Source organism: Eriocheir sinensis, unplaced genomic scaffold (genome assembly GCF_024679095.1).
Source record: "Eriocheir sinensis breed Jianghai 21 unplaced genomic scaffold, ASM2467909v1 Scaffold128, whole genome shotgun sequence".
Classification (NCBI taxonomy): domain Eukaryota; kingdom Metazoa; phylum Arthropoda; class Malacostraca; order Decapoda; family Varunidae; genus Eriocheir; species Eriocheir sinensis.
In genome coordinates, this window is record NW_026110606.1 from 417,789 (window position 1) to 440,199 (window position 22,411).

Here is a 22,411-nt window from a genome sequence, read left to right on the forward strand (position 1 = left end):
ATATATTTTTTTATACATATTTACATTATTTAATGTGTATTTTCTATATATATTTCATACAAATTTTCGTTCTTTTAAGTGTATTTGTTTATATATTTTTATTCAAATTTACATTATTTTATGTGTATTTTGTATATGTATTTCAATAGAAATTTACCTAATTTCATGTGTATTTTGTATATATATTTTATACAAATTTAAATTATTTTTTGTGTATTTTTGTATAGAGTTTTATTCAAATTTACAATATTTTATGTGTATTTTGTATATCTATTTTCATACAAATACATATTCTTTTATTGATATTTTGTTTTTTTATTTTGATGCGAATTTACATTATTTAATGTGTATTGTGTATATATATTTTTATACGTATTTACGTCATTTCATGTGTATTTTGTATTTATATTTCTATAGAAATATACATTATTTTATGTGTATTCGTATATATATTTTGAAACAAATATACATTGTTTTATGTGCATTTTGCATATTTTTTCAATACAAATTTACCTTATTGTACGTGTATTTTGTATATTAATTTTAATACAAATTTAGCTATTCTGTGTATTTTTGTATATGTATTTTTATAAAAATATGCTTTATTTTATGGGTATTTTGCATCTTTATTTTCATACAAAATTACATTATTTTATTGACATTCTGTGGATTTATTTTGATACGATGTTACATTATTCTATGTATATTTTGTATATCTATTTTATACAAATGTACGGTATTTTTTGTGAATTTGTTTTCATTTCATACAAATTTACATTATTTTATGTGAATTTTGTACATGTATTTAAATACAAATTTAACTAATTATATGTGTATTTTGTATATCTATTTTCATACAAATTGAAATTAATTTTGTGTATTTTTGTATATATTTTTATTCAAATTTTCGTAATTTTATGTGTATTTTGTATATTTATTTTCCTACAAATATACGTTCTTTTATCGGAATTTTATTTATTTATTTTGAAACGAATTTTCATTTTTTTAGGTGTATTTGATATATATATTTTTATACTTATTTACATAATTTTATATGTATTTTGAATATATATTTTCATAGAAATTTACTCTATATGTATATGTATAGAAAATACACATGAAATAATCTAAATTCGTATCGAAATAAATGAACAAAATACCGATCAAATAATGTAATTTTGAATGAAAATATATATAGAAAATACACATAAAATAACGTAAATACAAATAAATATATACACATAAAATGATTCGAATTTGAATGAAAATAGATATAAAAATTAACTTAAAATAAGGCAAATTTATAATGAAATATATATACAAAATACACATAAAATAATGTAGATTTGTTTCAAAATATATATACGAATACACATAAAATAACGTAGATTTCTATAGAAATATATATACAAAATACACATGAAATGTTGTAAATACGTATAAGAATATATATACAAAATATTCATTAAATAATGTAAATTCGTGTCAAAATAAATAATTAAAATATCAATAAAAGAATGTGTATTTGTAAGACATTAAATAACGTAAATTTGTATAAAACTATATATAAAAATACACAAAAATAAGTTAAATTTGTATGAAAATAAATATACAAAAAACACATAAAATTAGGTAAATTTGTAAAGAAATACATATACAAAATACACATAAAATAATGTAAATTTGAATGAAAATATATAAACAAATACACTTAAATTAACATAAATTTGTATAAAATATATATAAAAAATACTCATTAAATAATGTAAATATGTATAAAAAATATATATACAAAACACAAATAGAATAATGTAAAATCGTATTAAAATAAATACACAGAATGTAAATAAAATAATGTAAATTTGTATGAAAATAAAGATGCAAAATACCCATAAAATAACGCATTTTTTATAAATATACAAAATACACAAGAAAGGATGTAAATACGTATAAAAATATATATACAAAATACACATTAAATAATGTAAATTCGCGTCAAAATAAATAAACAAAATGTCAATAAAAGAATGTGTATTTATATGAAAATAAATATACAAAATACACATAAGATAACATAAATTTGTATAAAACTATATACAAAAATACACAAAAATTATTTAAAGTTGCATGAAAATAAATATACAAAATACACATAAAATTAGGTAAATTTGTATTGAAATACATATACAAAATACACATAAAATACCGTAAATTTGAATGAAAATACATAAACAAATACACTTAACATAACGTAAATTTGTATTAAAAAATATATACAAAACACAAATAGAATAATGTAAAATCGTATCAAAATAAATTCACAGAATATTAATAAAATAATGTAAATTTGTATGAAAATAAAGAAGCAAAATACCCATAAAATAACGCATTTTTTAAAATATATATACAAAAATACACATAAAAAAATTTATTTGTATTAAAATAAATATACAAAATACACATACAATAAGGTAAATCTGTATTGAAATAGATATGAAAAATACATATAAAATAATGTAAATTTGTTTCAAAATATATATACGAATACACATAAAATAACGTAGATTTGTATAAAAATATATATACAAAATACACGTAAAATGAAGTAAATACGTATAAAAAATGTATACAAAATACACATAAAATAATGTAAATTCGTATCAAAATAAATAAACAAAATACCAATAAAAGAATGTGTATTTGTATAAATATAAATATACAAAATACACATAAAATAACGTAAATTTGTATAAAACTATATACAAAAATACACAGATGTAATTAAATTCGTATGAAAATAGATATACAAAATACAGATAAAATAAGCTAAATTTGAATTGAAATGTATATACAAAATACATAAAATAATGTAAATTTGTATCAAAATATTTATAAAAATACATATAATTGCGTAAATTTGTTTAAAAATATATAAACAAAATACACATTAAGTAATGTAAATACGTATAAAAAATATGTACAAAATACACATATAATCATGTAATTCGTATCAAACTAAATAAACAAAATAGCAATAAAATAGTGTAAATTTGTATGAGAAAACATATACAAATACATATAAAATAACGCTAATTTCTATAAAAATATATGTCCCAAAATGAAGGTAAAATAAGTTAACTTTGGATAAAAATATATATACAAAACACACATTAAATAATGTAAATGCGTACATAAAATAACCTAAATTTGTATAAAACTATATACAAAAATACACAAAAATAATTTAAATTTGTATGAAAAGAAATATACAAAATACACATAAAATTAGGTTAGTTTCTATTGAAATACAGATACAAAATGCACATACAATAAGGTATATTTGTATTGAAATAGATATGCAAAATACATAAAAAATAATGTAAATTTGTTTTAAAATATATATGCGAATACACATAAAATAACGTAGATTTCTATGAAAATACATATACAAAATACACATAAAATTAAGTAAATACATATAAAAAAAATGTATACAAAATACACATAAAATAATGTAAATTCGTATAAATATAAATAAACAGTATAGCAATAAAAGAATGTGTATTTGTATAAATATAAATATACGAAATGCACATAAAATAACGTAAATTTATATAAAACTATATACATAAAATAACGCAAATTTCTATAAAAATATATGTACAAAAATGAACATAAAATAAATTTGCATAAAAATATATATTCAAAACACACATTAGATAATGTAAATGAGTATAAAAATATGTATACAAAATACCTATGAAATAATCTAAATTCGTATCGAATTAAATTAAGAAAATACCAATATAATAATGTAATTTTAGATGAAAATGTATATACAAAATACACATAAAATAACCTAAATACAAATACAAATATGCACATAAAATAATTTAAAATTGAATGAAATAAATATACAAAATAAACATAAAATAAGGTAAATTTGTAATGAAATATATGAAAAATACACATAAAATAATATAAATTTGTGTGAAAATATATATACAAATACACATTAAATAACATGAATTTGTATAAAATTTGTATCAAAATATATACGAATACACACAATAAAATAATTTTTTTATGAAAATGTATATACAAAATACACATAAAATAATTTAAACACGTAGAAAATTATATATACAAAAAACACACAATATAATGTAAATATGTATGAAAATATATAAACAAATACACATAAAATAATGTAAATTTGGATAAAATATATATACAAAATGAACATTAAATAATGTAAATATGTATAAAAAACAAATGTACAAAATACACATAGAATAATGTTAAATCGTATCAAAATAAATAAAGAGAATATCAATAAAATAATGTAAATTTGTATGAAAATAAAGATGCAAAATATCCATATAATAACGCTTATTTGCATAAAAATATATATACAAAAATACATATAAAATAGTTAAATTTGTATTAAAATAAATATACAAAATGCACGTACAATGAAGTAAATTTGTATTGAAATAGATATGCAAAATACACATCAATAACGTAAATTTGTATCAAAATATATATACGAATACTCATAAAATATAGTAAATTTCTATGAAAATATACATACAAAATAGATATACAAAATACACATATAACTAGTTAAATTTGTATTTAAATACATGTACAAAAAACACATAAAATAATGTAGATTTGTATGAAATGAAAACAAATACATTTTATATAAAATATATATACAAAATACACATAGAATAATGTAAAATCATATCAAAATAAATACACAGAATATCAATAAAATAATGTAAATTTGTATGAAAATAAAGATGCAAAATACCCATAAAATAAAGCATATTTTTATAAAAATACATATACAAAAATACACATAGATTAATCAAATTTGTATTGAAATTAATATACAAAATGCACATACAATAAGGTAAATTTGTATTGAAAAAATATGCAAAATACACATAAAATAATGTAAATTTGTTTCAAAATATATATACGAATACACATAAAATAACGCAGATTTCTATAGAAATATATATACAAAATACACTTGAAATAATGTAAATACGTATAAAAATATATATACAAAATACACATTAAATAATGTTAATTCGTGTCAAAATAAATAAACAAAATATCATGAAAAGAATGTGTATTTGTATGAAAATAGATATACAAAATACACATAAAATAACCTAAATTTGTATAAAACTATAAACAAAAATACACAAAAATAATTTAAACTTTTATGAAAATAAATATACAAAAAACATATAAAATTAGGTAAATTTGTATTGAAATACATATACAAAATAAACATAAAATAATGTAAATTCTAATGAAAATATATAAACATATAGACTTAAAATAACGTAAATTTGTATCAAATATATATACAAAAAACACATTAAATAATGTAAATATGTATAAAAAAAATATATACAAAACACAAATAAAATAATGTAAAATCGTATCAAAATAAATACAGAAAATATTAATAAAATAATGTAAATTTGTATGAAAATTAAATTGCAAAATACCCATAAAATAACGCATTTCTTATAAAAATATATATACGAAAAAACATAAAATATTTGATTTTGTATTAAAATAAATAGATATACAAAATACACATAAAATAAGCTAAATTAAATGAAAAATATATACAAAATACACATAGAATAATGTAAAATCGTATCAAAATAAATACACAGAATATCAATAAAATAATGTAATTTTGTATGAAAATAAAGATGCAAAATACCCATAAAATAAAGCATTTTTTTTTTAAATACATATACAAAAAAACACATAGAATAATTAAATTTGTATTAAAATTAATATACAAAATGCACGTACAATAAGGTAAATTTGTATTGAAAAAATATACAAAATGCACATTAAAGCGTAAATTTGTTTAAAAATCTATATACGAATACACATAAAACAACGTAGATTTCTATTGAAATATATATACAAAATACATATGAAATGATGTAAATAAGTATAAAAATATATATATACATAATACACATTAAATAATTTAAATTCTCGTCAAAATAAATAAACAAAATATCAATAAAAGAATGTGTATTTGTATGAAAATAAATATACAAAATACTCATAAAATAACCTAAGTTTGTATAAAACTATATACAAAAATACACAAAAATAATTTAAATTTGTATGAAAATAAATATACAAAATACACATAAAATTAGGTAAATTTGTATTGAAATACATATACAAAATACACATAAAATAATGGAAATTTGAATGAAAATATATAAACATATACACTTAAAATAACGTAGATTTGTATCAAATATATATACAAAATACTAATTAAATAGTGTAAATATGTATAAAAAAATATATACAAAACACAAATAGAATAATGTAAAATCGTATCAAAATAAATACACAGAATATTAATTAAATATTGTAAATTTGTATGAAAATAAAGATGCAAAATAGCCATAAAATAACGCATTTTTTATAAAAATATATATACCAAAATACACATAAAATATTAAAATTTGTATTAAAATAAATAAAAAAATGCACATACTGTAAGGTAAATTTGTATTGAAATAGATATGCAAAATACATATAAAACAATGTAAATATGTTTCAAAATATATATACAAATACACATAAAATAACGTTGATTTCTATAAAAATATATTCAAAATACACATAAAATGAAGTAAATACGTATAAAAAAATGAATACAAAATACACATAAAAATCGTATCAAAATAAATAAACAAAATACCAGTAAAAGAATGTGTATTTGTATAAATATAAATATACAAAATACACATAAAATATCGTAAATTTGTATAAAACTATATACAAAAATACACAGAACAAATACACATTCTTTTATTGGTATTTTGTTTATTTATTTTGTTTCGAATTTATATTATTTTATGTGTATTTTGTTTACTTTTTTTTATACGTATTTACCTAGTTTTATGTGAATTTTGATTATATATATTTTTATAGAAATCTACGTTATTTTAAGTGTATTCGTATATATATTTTGAAACAAATTTAGTATTTTTTATATGTATTTTTGCATATCTCTTTCAACAGAAGTTTACCTTATTGTATGTGCATTTTGTATATTTATTTCAATAGAAATTTAAATATTTTATGTGTATTTTGGTATATATATTTTAATAAGAAATGCGCTATTTGATGGGAATTTTGCATCTTTTTTTTCATACAAATTTACATTATTTTATTAATATTCGGTGTATTTATTTTGATACGATTTTACATTATTCTATTTGTTTTTTTAATATATTTTTTTATACATATTTACATTATTTAATGTGTATCTTGCATATATATTACATTCGTATATATATTTTCATACAAATTTACATTGTTTTATTAATATTCTGTGTATTTATTTTGATACGATTTTACATTATTCTATTTGTGTTTTGTATATATTTTTTAATACATATTTACATTATTTAATGTGTATTTGTATATTTTAAAATAAATTTACGTTATTTTATGCGCATCTGTTAAAATATTTTGATACAAATTTACATTATTTTATGTATTTTGTATATATATTTCAATACAAATTTAGTTTATTTATGTATATTTTGTATATCTATTTTCATTCGTATCAAAATAAATAAACAAAATAGCAATCAAATAATGTAAATTTGTATGAGAAAACATATACAAATACACATAAATTAACGCAAATTTCTAAAAAAATAAAGTAAATTTGCATAAAAATATATATACAAAACACACATTAAATAAAGTAAATGCGTACATAAAATAACCTAAATTTGTATAAAACTATATACAAAAATACACAAAAATATTTAAAATTTGTATGAAAAGAAATATACAAAATACACATAAAATTAGGTAAATTTGTATTGAAATACATATACAAAATACACATAGAATAATGTAAATTTGAATGAAAATATATAAACAAATACACTTAAAATAACGTAAATTTGTATAAAATATATATGCAAGATACACATTAAATAATGTAAATGTGTAAAAAAAAATATATACAAAAAAGAAATAGAATAATGTAAAATCCTATCAATATAAATACACAGAATATCAATAAAATAATGTAAATTTGTATGAAAAGAAAGATGCAAAATTCCCATAAAATAGCGCATTTTTTTTAAATATATATACCAAAATACACATAAAATATTTAAATTTGTATTGAAATAAATATACAAAATGCATATACAGTAAGGTAAATATGTATTGAAAGAGATATTCAAAAATACATATAAAACAAAGTAAATTTGTTTCAAAATATATATACGAATACACATAAAATAACGTAGATTTCTATAGAAATATATATACAAAACACACATGAAATTATGTAAATACGTATAAAAATATATATACAAAATACATATCTAGGTAAATTCGTGTCAAAATAAATTAACAAAATATCATGAAAAGAATGTGTATTTGTATGAAAATAAATAATAGATAATAAATTTCAATGAAATATATATGCAAGATACACATTAAATAATGTAAATATGTATAAAAAAAATATATACAAAAAACAAATAGAATAATGTGAAATCGTATCAAAATAAATACACCGAATATTAATAAAATAATGTAAATTTGTATTAAAATAAAGATGCAAAATTCCCATCAAATAGCGCATTTCTTATAAAAATATATATACCAAAATACACATAAAATATTTAAATTTGTATTGAAGTAAATATACAAAATGCACATACAATAAGCTAAACTTGTATTGAAAGAGATATGCAAAAATACATATAAAACAATGTAAATTTGTTTCAAAATATATATACGAATACACGTAAAATAACGTAGATTTCTATAAAAATATATATACATAATACACATAAATTAAGTAAATACGTATAAAAATAGATATACAAAATACAAATTGGCCTAACTTTATGTGTATTTTGCATATCTATTTTCAAACAAACTTAAATTATTTTTGTGTATTTTTGTATATATTTTTATACAAATTTTAGTTATTTTATTTGTTTTTTGTATATATATTTTCCTACAAATATACATTCTTTTATTGGAATTTCGTGTATTTAATTTTTTACGAATTTACATTATTTTATGTGTATTTTGTATATATATTTTTCTACGTATTTAAATTATTTTATGTGTATTTTATATATACATTTTCATAAAAATTTACGTTATTTTAATGTGTGTATTCGTATATATTTTGAAACAAATTTTATACAAATTTAGGTTATTTTATGTGTATTTGTATATATATTTTCATACATATTTATATTATTTCATGTGTATTCTTACATATATTTTATTACAAATCTACCTTATTTTATGTTTATTTTGTATATTTATTTCATTCAATTTTAAATTATTTAATGTGTATTTTTGTATTTGTATTTGTATCGTAAATTTGTATAAAACTATATACAAAAATAAACAGAACAAATACACATTCTTTTATTGGTATTTTGTTTATTTATTTTGTTTCGAATTTATATTATTTTATGTGTATTTTGTTTACATTTTTTTTATACGTATTTACCTAATTTTATGTGAATTTTGTATATATATTTTTATAGAAATCTACGTTATTTTATGTGTATTCGTATATATATTTTGAAACAAATTTACTATTTTTTATATGTATTTTTGCATATCTCTTTCAACAGAAGTTTACCTTATTGTATGTGCATTTTGTATATTTATTTCAATACAAATTTTAATATTTTATGAGTATTTTGGTATATATATTTTTATAAGAAATGCGCTGTTTGATGGGAATTTTGTATCTTTATTTTCATACAAATTTACATTATTTTATTAATATTCGGTGTATTTATTTTGATACGATTTTACATTATTCTATTTGTTTTTTTAATATATTTTTTTTTATACATATTTACATTATTTAATGTGTATCTTGCATATATATTACATTCGTATATATATATATTTTGAAACAAATTTACATTGTTTTATATGTATTTTGCATATCTATTTCAATACAGATTTACCTTATTGTATGTGTATTTTGTATATTTATTTTAATACAAATTAATTTTTTCATGTGTGTTTTGGTATATTTATTTTTATAAAAAATGCGTTATTTAATGGGTATTTTGCATGTTTATTTTCATACAAATTTACATTGTTTTATTAATATTCTGTGTATTTATTTTGATACGATTTTACATTATTCTATTTGTGTTTTGTATATATTTTTTTATACATATTTACATTATTTAATGTGTATTTGTATATTTTAAAACAAATTTACGTTATTTTATGCGCATCTGTTAAAATATTTTGATACAAATTTACATTATTTTATGTATTTTGTATATATATTTCAATACAAATTTAGTTTATTTTATGTATATTTTGTATATCTATTTTCATTCGTATCAAAATAAATAAACAAAATAGCAATAAAATAATGTAAATTTGTATGAGAAAACATATACAAATACACATAAATTAACGCAAATTTCTAAAAAAATATATGTACAAAAATGCACATAAAATAAAGTAAATTTGCATAAAAATATATATACAAAACACACATTAAATAAAGTAAATGCGTACATAAAATAACCTAAATTTGTATAAAACTGTATACAAAAATACACAAAAATATTTAAAATTTCTATGAAAAGAAATATACAAAATTCACATAAAATTAGGTAAATTTGTATTGAAATACATATACAAAATACACATAGAATAATGTAAATTTGAATGAAAATATATAAACGAATACACTTAAAATAACGTAAATTTGTATAAAATATATATGCAAGATACACATTAAATAATGTAAATGTGTATAAAAAAATATATACAAAAAAGAAATAGAATAATGTAAAATCCTATCAATAGAAATACACAGAATATCAATAAAATAATGTAAATTTATATGAAAAGAAAGATGCAAAATTCCCATAAAATAGCGCATTTTTAAAAAAAATATATATACCAAAATACACATAAAATATTTAAATTTGTATTGAAATAAATATACAAAATGCATATACAGTAAGGTAAATATGTATTGAAAGAGATATTCAAAAATACATATAAAACAAAGTAAATTTGTTTCAAAATATATATACGAATACACATAAAATAACGTAGATTTCTATAGAAATATATATACAAAATACATATGAAATTATGTAAATACGTATAAAAATATATATACAAAATACATATCTAGGTAGATTCGTGTCAAAATAAATAAACAAAATATCATGAAAAGAATGTGTATTTGTATGAAAATAAATAATAGATAATAAATTTGTATGAAATATATATGCAAGATACACATTAAATAATGTAAATATGTATAAAAAAAATATATACAAAAAACAAATAGAATAATGTGAAATCGTATCAAAATAAATACACCGAATATTAATAAAATAATTTAAATTTGTATTAAAATAAAGATGCAAAATTCCCATCAAATAGCGCATTTCTTATAAAAATATATATACCAAAATACACATAAAATATTTAAATTTGTATTGAAGTAAATATACAAAATGCACATACAATAAGGTAAACTTGTATTGAAAGAGATATGCAAAAATACATATAAAACAATGTAAATTTGTTTCAAAATATATATACGAATACACGTAAAATAACGTAGATTTCTATAAAAATATATATACAAAATACACATAAATTAAGTAAATACGTATAAAAATAGATATACAAATTGGCCTAACTTTATGTGTATTTTGCATATCTATTTTCAAACAAACTTAAATTATTTTTTGTGTTTTTTTGTATATATTTTTATACAAGTTTTAGTTATTTTATTTGTTTTTTGTATATATATTTTCCTACAAATATACATACTTTTATTGGAATTTCGTGTATTTAATTTTTTACGAATTTACATTATTTTATGTGTATTTTGTATATATTTTTCTACGTATTTAAATTATTTTATGTGTATTTTATATATACATTTTCATAAAAATTTACGTTATTTTATTGTGTGTATTCGTATATATTTTGAAACAAATTTTATACAAATTTATGTTATTTTATGTGTATTTGTATATATATTTTCATACAAATTTATATTATTTCATGTGTATTCTTACATATATTTTATTACAAATTTACCTTATTTTATGTTTATTTTGTATATTTATTTCATTCCATTTTAAATTATTTAATGTGTATTTTTGTATTTGTATTTGTATCGTAAATTTGTTTAAAACTATATACAAAAATACACAGAACAAATACACATTCTTTTATTGGTATTTTGTTTATTTATTTTGTTTCGAATTTATATTATTTTATGTGTATTTTGTTTACATTTTTTTATACGTATTTACCTAATTTTATGTGTATTTTGTATATATATTTTTATAGAAATCTACGTTATTTTATGTGTATTCGTATATATATTTTGAAACAAATTTACAATTTTTTATATGTATTCTTGCATATCTCTTTCAACAGAAGTTTACCTTATTGTATGTGCATTTTGTATATTTATTTCATTACAAATTTAAATATTTTATGTGTATTTTGGTATATATATTTTTATAAGAAATGCGCTATTTGATGGGAATTTTGCATCTTTATTTTCATACAAATTTACATTATTTTATTAATATTCGGTGTATTTATTTTTATACGATTTTACATTACTCTATTTGTTTTTTGTATATATTTTTTTTATACATATTTACATTATTTAATGTGTATCTTTTTTTTTTTTTTTTTTTTTTTTACGTTGTTGCCTATTGCGCCGGTAGGCATCTTCCCGGTGAGGCCTGATGGTCGGCCCAAGGCTTCTTCCAGGTGGGGCCTGATGGTCCCCCCCCGTTCGCGCAGGCGCAGTGTTTATAGTGCGCATATCTCTTGCATTGCATGCATGCCCCCCCCCTTCTTGATTCTTGATTCGCTTGGACGGCTTCCTCTAGAGTCCGGGTTGATGGGTGGTCTTCAGGACAGCATGTGGGTAGTTTTAAGCCACTCGGCATATATATTATATACAAATTTGTTATCTATTATTTATTTTCATACAAATACAGATTCTTTTCATGATATTTTGTTTATTTATTTTGTCACGAATTTACATTACTTAATATGTATTTTAAATATATATTTTTATACGTATTTACATAATTTCATGTGTATTTTGTATATATATTTCTATAGAAATCTTCGTTATTTTATGTGTATTCGTATATATATTTTGAAACAAATTTACACTGTTTTATTTGTATTTTGCGTTTTTTTTTCAATACAAATTTACCTTATTGTATGTGTGCATTTTGTATATTAATTTTAATACAAATTTAATTATTCTATGTGTATTTTTGTATATGTATTTAAAAAAAAGAATATGCTTTATCTTATAGGTATTTTGCATCTTTATTTTCATACAAATTTAAATTATTTTATTGATATTCTGTGTACCTATTTTGATACGATTTTACATTATTCTATGTATAACAAAAATAAATACAGAATACACAAAAATAGATATGCAAAATACATATAAACAATGTAAATTTGTTTCAAAATATATATACGAATACACATGAAATAAGGTAGATTTCTATAAAAATATATATGCAAAATACACATAAAATTAAGTAAATACGTATAAAAAATGTATACAAAATACACATAAAATAATGTAAATTAGTATCAAAATAAATAAACAAAATACCAATAAAAGAATGTGTATTTGTATAAATATATATATACAAAATACACATTAAATAATATTAATTTGTTTAAAACTATACAAAATACACATGAAATGATGTAAATACGTATAAATATATATATACAAAATACACATTAAATAATGTAAATTAGCGTCAAAATAAATAAACAAAATATCAATAAAAGAATGTGTATTTGTATGAAAATAGATATACAAAATACACATAAAATAACCTAAATTTGTATCAAACTATATACAAAAATACACAAAACTATTTTAAATTTGTATGAAAATAAATGTACAAAATACACATAAAATTAGGTAAATTTGTATTGAAATACATACACAAAATACACATAAAATAATGTAAATTTGAATGAAAATACATAAACAAATACACTTAAAATAACGTAAATTTGTATAAAAAAATATGTACAAAACACAAATAGAATAATGTAAAATCGTATCAAAATAAATACACAGAATATTAATAAAATAATGTAATTTTGTATGAAAATAAAGAAGCAAAATACCCATAAAATAACGCATTTTTTTATTTATAAAAGTATATATACCAAAATACACATCAAAAAATTAAATTTGTATTAAAATAAATATACAAAAAACACATACAATAAGGTAAATTTGTATTGAAATAGATATCCAAAATACATATAAAACAATGTAAATTTGTTTCAAAATATATATAGGAATACACATAAAATAACGTAGATTTCTATAAAAATATATATACAAAATACACATAAAATGAAGTAAATACGTATAAAAAAATGTATACAAAATACACATAAAATAATGTAAATTCTTATCAAAATAAATAAACAAAATACCAATAAAAGAATGTGTATTTGTATGAATATAAATATACAAAATACACATAAAATAACGTAAATTTATATAAAACTATATACAAAAATGCACAGAAGTAATTAAATTTGTATGAAAATATATACAAAATACACACGAAATAAGCTAAATTTGAATTGAAATATATATACAAAATACATGAAATAAAGTAAATTTTTATCAAAATATTTATACAAATACACATATAATAACGTAAATTTGCATGAAAATATATAAACAAAATACACATTAAATAATGTAAATACGTATAAAAAAATATGTACAAAATACACATATAATCATGTAATTCGTATCAAAATAAATAAACAAAATACCAATAAAATAATATAAATTTGTATGAGTAAACGTGTATGTTGCATATTTTTTCAATACAAATTTACCTTATTATATACGCATTTTGTATATTAATTTTAATACAAATTTAATTATTCGATGTGTATTTTTGTATCTGTATTTTTATAAACATATTCTTTATTTTTTGGGTATTTTGCATCTTTATTTTCATACAAATTTACGTTATTTTATTGATATTCTGCTCATTCATTTTGATACGATTTGACATTATTCTATGTGTATTTTGTATATATTTTTCAAACAAATTTACGTTATTTTATGTATATTTGTTTATATATTTTGACACAAATTTACAATATTTTATGGGTATTTTGTATATACATTTCAAAAGAAATTTACCTAGTTTTATGTGTATTTTGTATATCTATTTTCATACAAACTCAAATTATTTTTATGTATTTTTGTATATATTTCAATACAAATTTTAGTTATGTTATGTGTATTTTGTAAATCTATTTTCATTCAAATAACTATTATTTTATTGGTATTTTGTTGATTTATATTGATACGAATTTACATTATTTTATATGTACTTTTTATATATATTTTTATACGCATTTACATTATTTAATATTTTTTTTGAATATATAATTTTATACAAATTCATGGTATTTTATGTGTATTTGTATATATATTTTCATATAATTTTACATTATTTTATGTGTATTTTGTACATATCTTTCATTAAAAATTTACCTTGTTTTATGTTTATTTTGTATGTGTATTTTGTACATTTATATTTATACAAATACACATTCTTTTATTTGTATTTTGTTTATTTATTTTGTTTCGAATTTATATTATTTTATGTGTATTTTGTTTACATTTTTTTATACGTATTTACCTAATTTTATGTGTATTTTGTATATATATTTTTATAGATATCTACGTTATTTTATGTGTATTCGTATATATATTTTGAAACAAATTTACATTGTTTTGTATGTATTTTTGCATATCTCTTTCAATAGAAGTTTACTTTATTGTATGTGCATTTTGTATATTTATTTCAAAACAAATTTAAATATTTTATGTGTATTTTAGTATATATATTTTTATAAGAAATGCGCTATTTGATGGGAATTTTGCATCTTTATTTTCAAACAAATTAACATTATTTTATTAATATTCGGTGTATTTATTTTGATACGATCTTACATTATTCTATTTGTTTTTTGTATATATATTTTTTTTATACATATTTACATTATTTAATGTATATATTGCATATATATTTCATACAAATTTATTATCTATTATTTATTTTCATACAAATACACATTCTTTTCATGATATTTTGTTTATTTATTTTGACACGAATTTACATTACTTAATATGTATTTTATATATATATTTTTATACGTATTTACATAATTTCATGTGTATTTTGTATATATATTTCTATAGAAATCTACGTTATTTTATGTGTATTCGTATATATATTTTGAAACAAATTTACAATGTTTTAATTGTATTTTGCGTTTTTTTTCAATACAAATTTACCTTATTCTATGTGTGCATTTTGTATATTAATTTTAATACAAATTTAATTATTCTATGTGTATTTTTGTATATGTATTTTTTAAAAAAAATATGCTTTATCTTATGAGTATTTTGCATTTTTATTTTCATACAAATTTAAATTATTTTATTGATATTCTGTGTACTTTTTTTGATACGATTTTACATTATTCTATGTATAACAAAAATAAATACAAAATACACAAAAATAGATATGCAAAATACATATAAACTATGTAAATTTGTTTCAAAATATATATACGAATACACATGAAATAAGGTATATTTCTATAAAAATATATATACAAAATACACATAAAATTAAGTAAATACGTATAAAAAATATTTTCAAAATACACATAAAATAATGTAAATTAGTATCAAAATAAATAAAGAAAATACCAATAAAAGAATGTGTATTTGTATAAATATATATAAATATATATATATATATATATATATATATATATATATATATATATATATATATATATATATATATATATATATATATATATATATATATATATATATATATATATATATATATATATATATATATATATATATATATATATATATATATATATATATATATATATATATATATATATATATATATATATATATATATATATATATATATATATATATATATATATATATATATATATATATATACAAATGTACATTATTTTATTAATATTCTGTGTATATATTTTGATACGATTTTATATTATACTATTTGTGTTTGGTATATAGTTTTTTATACATATTTTCATTATTTAATGTGAATTTTTTATATATATTTCATACAAATTAACGTTATTTTAAGTGTATTTGTTTATATAATTTCATTCAAATTTACATTATTTTAAGTGTATTTTGTATATGTATCTAAATACAAATTTAAATTATTTTTGTGTTTTTTTGTATAAACATATAGAGTAAATTTCTATGATAATATATATTCAAAATACATATAAAATTATGTAGATAAGTATAAAAATATATATATCAAATACACCTAAAAAAAATAAAATTCGTATCAAAATAAATAAAATAAATTCCGAGAAAAGAACGTATATTTGTAGGAAAATAAATATACAAAATACACATAAAATTACGAAAATTTGAATAAAAATATATACAAAAAAACAAAAAAATAAGTTTCAATTTGTATGAAAATAGATATACAAAATACACATATAATTAGTTAAATTTGTATTTAAATACATGTACAAAATACATATAAAATAATGTAAATTTGTATGAAATGAAAACAAATTCACATAAAATAACGTACATTTGTATAAAATAGATATACAAAATATACATAGAATAATGTAAAATCGTATCAAAATAAATACACAGAATATCAATAAAATAATGTAATTTTGTATGAAAATAAAGATGCAAAATACCCATAAAATAAAGCATATTTTTTTAAAAATACATATACAAAAAAACACATAGAATAATTAAATGTGTATTAAAATTAATATACAAAATACACGTACAATAAGGTAAATTTGTATTGAAAAATTATACAAAATGCACATAAAAGTGTAAATTTGTTTCAAAATATATATACGAATACACATAAAATAACGTAGATTTCTATAGAAATATATATACAAAATACACATGAAATGATGTAAATACGTATAAAAATATATATACAAAATACACATTAAATCATTTAAATTCTCGTCAAAATAAATAAACAAAATATCAATAAAAGAATGTGTATTTGTATGAAAATAGATATACAAAATACTCATAAAATAACCAAAGTTTGTATAAAACTATAAACAAAAATACTCAAAAATAATTTAAATTTGTATGAAAATAAATATACAAAATACACATAAAATTAGGTAAATTTGTATTGAAATACATATACAAAATACACATAAAATAATGGAAATTTGAATGAAAATATATAAACATGTACACTTAAAATAACTTAAATTTGTATCAAATATATATACAAAATACACATTAAATAATGTAAATATGTATAAAAAAATATATACAAAACACAAATAGAATAATGTAAAATCGTATCAACAATAAATACACAGAATATTAATAAAATAATGTAAATTTGTATGAAAATAAAGATGCAAAATAGCCATAAAATAACGCATTTTTTATAAAAATACATACACCAAAATACACATAAAATATTAAAATTTGTATTAAAATGAATATAAAAAATTCACATACTATAAGGTAAATTTGTATTGAAATAGATATGCAAAATACATATAAAACTATGTAAATTTGTTTCAAAATATATATACGAATACACATAAAATAACGTAGATTTCTATAAAAATATATACACATAAAATGAAGTAAATACGTATAAAAAAATGAATACAAAAATTACATAAAAATCGTATCAAAATAAATAAACAAAATACCAGTAAAAGAATGTGTATTTGTATAAATATAAATATACAAAGTACACATAAAATATCGTAAATTTGTATAAAACTATATACAAAAATACACAGAAGTAATTAAATTTGTATGAAAATATATGTACAAAATACAGCTAAAATGAGCTAAATTTGATTTGAAATGTACATACAAAATACATAAAATAATGTAAATCTGTATCAAAATATTTATACAAATACATATAATAACGTAGATTTGTTTAAAAATATATAAACAAAATACACATTAAGTAATGTAAATACGTATAAAAAATATGGACAAAATACATATAATCATGTAATTCGTATCAAAATAAATAAACAAAATAGCAATAAAATAATGTAAATTTGTATGAAAACATATACAAATAACGCAAATTTCTATAAAATATATGTACAAACATGCACATAAAATAAAGTAAATTTGCAAAAAAAATATATACAAAACACACACTAAATAATGTAAATGCGTACATAAAATAACCTAAATTTGTATAAAACTATATACAAAAATACACAAAAATAATTTAAATTTGTTTAAAAAGAAATATACAAAATACACATAAAATTAGGTAAATTTGTATTGAAATACATATACAAAATGCACATCAAATAATGTAAATTTGAATGAAAATATATAAACAAATACACTTAAAATAACGTAAATTTGTATAAAATATATATGCAAGATACACATTAAATAATGTAAATGTGTATAAAAAATATATATACAAAAAACAAAAAGAATAATGAAAAATCGTATCAAAATAAATACACAGAATATCAATAAAATAATGTAAATTTGTATGAAAATAAAGATGCAAAATTCCCAAAAATTATCGCATTTTTTATAAAAATATATTTACCAAAATACACATAAAATACTTAAATTTGTATTGAAATAAATATACAAAATGCATATACAGTAAGGTAAATTTGTATTGAAAGAGATATTCAAAAATACATATAAAACAATGTAAATTTGTTTCAAAATATATATACGAATACACATAAAATAAAGTAGATTTCTATAGATATGTATCTACAAAATACATATGAAATTATGTAAATACGTATAAAAATATATATACAAAATACATATCAAATAATGTAGATTCGTGTCAAAATAAATAAACAAAATATCATGAAAAGAAAGTGTATTTGTATGAAAATAGATAATAGATAATAAATTTGTATAAAATATATAGGCAACATACACATTAAATAATGTAAATATGTATAAAAAAGTATATACAAAAAACAAATAGAATAATGTAACATCGTATCAAAATAAATACACCGAATATTAATAAAATAATGTAAATTTGTATGAAAATAAAGATGCAAAACTCCCTTAAAATAGCGCATTTCTTATAAAAATATATATACCAAAATACACATAAAATATTAAAATTTGCATTGAAATAAATATACAAAATGCACATACATTAAGGTAAATTTGTATTGAAAGAGATATGCAAAAATACATATAAAACAATGTAAATTTGTTTCAAAATATATATACGAATACAAATAAAAAAACGTAGATTTCTATAAAAATATATATACAAAATACACATAAAATTAAGTAAATACGTATAAAAAAAATTTATACAAAATACTCATAAAATAATGTAATTTCGAATTAAAATAAATGTAAATTTGAATGAAAAAATAAAAAGAAATACACTTAAAATAAAGTAAATTTGTATAAAATATATATGCAAGATACACATTAAATATGTAAATGTGTATAAAAAAATATATACAAAAAACAAATAGAATAATGTAAAATCGTATCAAAATAAATACACAGAATATCAATAAAATAATGTAAATTTGTATGAAAATAAAGATGCAAAACTCCCAAAAATTATCGCATTTTTTATAAAAATATATATAATAAAATACACATAAAATATTTAAATTTGTACTGAAATAAATATACAAAATGCATATACAGTAAGGTAAATTTGTATTAAAAGAGATATTCGAAAATACATATAAAACATTGTAAATTTGTTTCAAAATATATATACGAATACACATAAAATAAAGTAGATTTCTATAGAAATATATATACAAAATACATATGAAATTATGTAAATACGTATAAAAATATATAAACAAAATACATATCAAATAATGTAAATTCGTGTCAAAATAAATAAACAAAATATCATGTAAAGAATGTGTATTTGTATAAAAATAGATAATAGATAATAAATTTGTATAAAATATATATGCAAGATACTCATTAAATAATGTAAATATGTATAAAAAAGTATTTACAAAAAACAAATAGAATAATGTAAATTCGTATCAAAATAAATACACCGAATATTAATAAAATAATGTAAATTTGTATGAAAATAAAGATGCAAAATACCCATAAAATAGCGAATTTCTTATAAAAATATATATACCAAAATACACATAAAATATTTAAATTTGTATTGAAATAAAAATACAAAATGCACATACAATAAGGTAAATTTGTATTGAAAGAGATATTCAAAAATACATATAAAACAATGTAAATTTGTTTCAAAATATATATACGAATACAAATAAAAAAACGTAGATTTCTATAAAAATATATATACAAAATACACATAAAATTAAGTAAATACGTATAAAAAAATGTATACAAAATACACATAAAATAATGTAAATTTGATTTAAAATAAATAAACAAAATACCAATAAAAGAATGTGTATTTGGATAAATATAAATATACAAAATACATATACAAAATAAACATAAAATAAGGTAGATTTGTAATAAAATATATGTACAAAATACACATAAAATAATGTAAATTTATATGAAAATATATACAAATACACATAAAATACCATGAATTTGTATAAAAAAAATATTCAAAATAAATATTAAATAATGTAAAAGCGTAAAAAAATATATATACAAAGTAATTATAATATTATGTAAATTCTTATCATTATAAATCAACAAAACACAATAAAATAATATATATATATATATATATATATATATATATATATATATATATATATATATATATATATATATATATATATATATATATATATATATATATATATATATATATATATATATGAATGAAAATAAATTTACAAAATACACATAACATAACTAAAATTTGTATTAAAATATATACAAAAATACATAGAAATAATTTGAGTTTGTATGAAAATAGATATACAAAATACACATAAAACTAGGCAAATTTCTTTTGAAATGTATATACAAAATAGCCATAAAATATTGTAAATTTGTGTCAAAATATATAAACAAATACACATAAAATAACGTAAATTTGTATGAAAAATATACAAAATACACATAGAATAATGTCAATTCGTATCAAAATGAATGATCAGAATATCAATAAAATAATGTATATTTGTATGAAAATAAAGATGCAAAATACCCAAAAAATAAAGGATA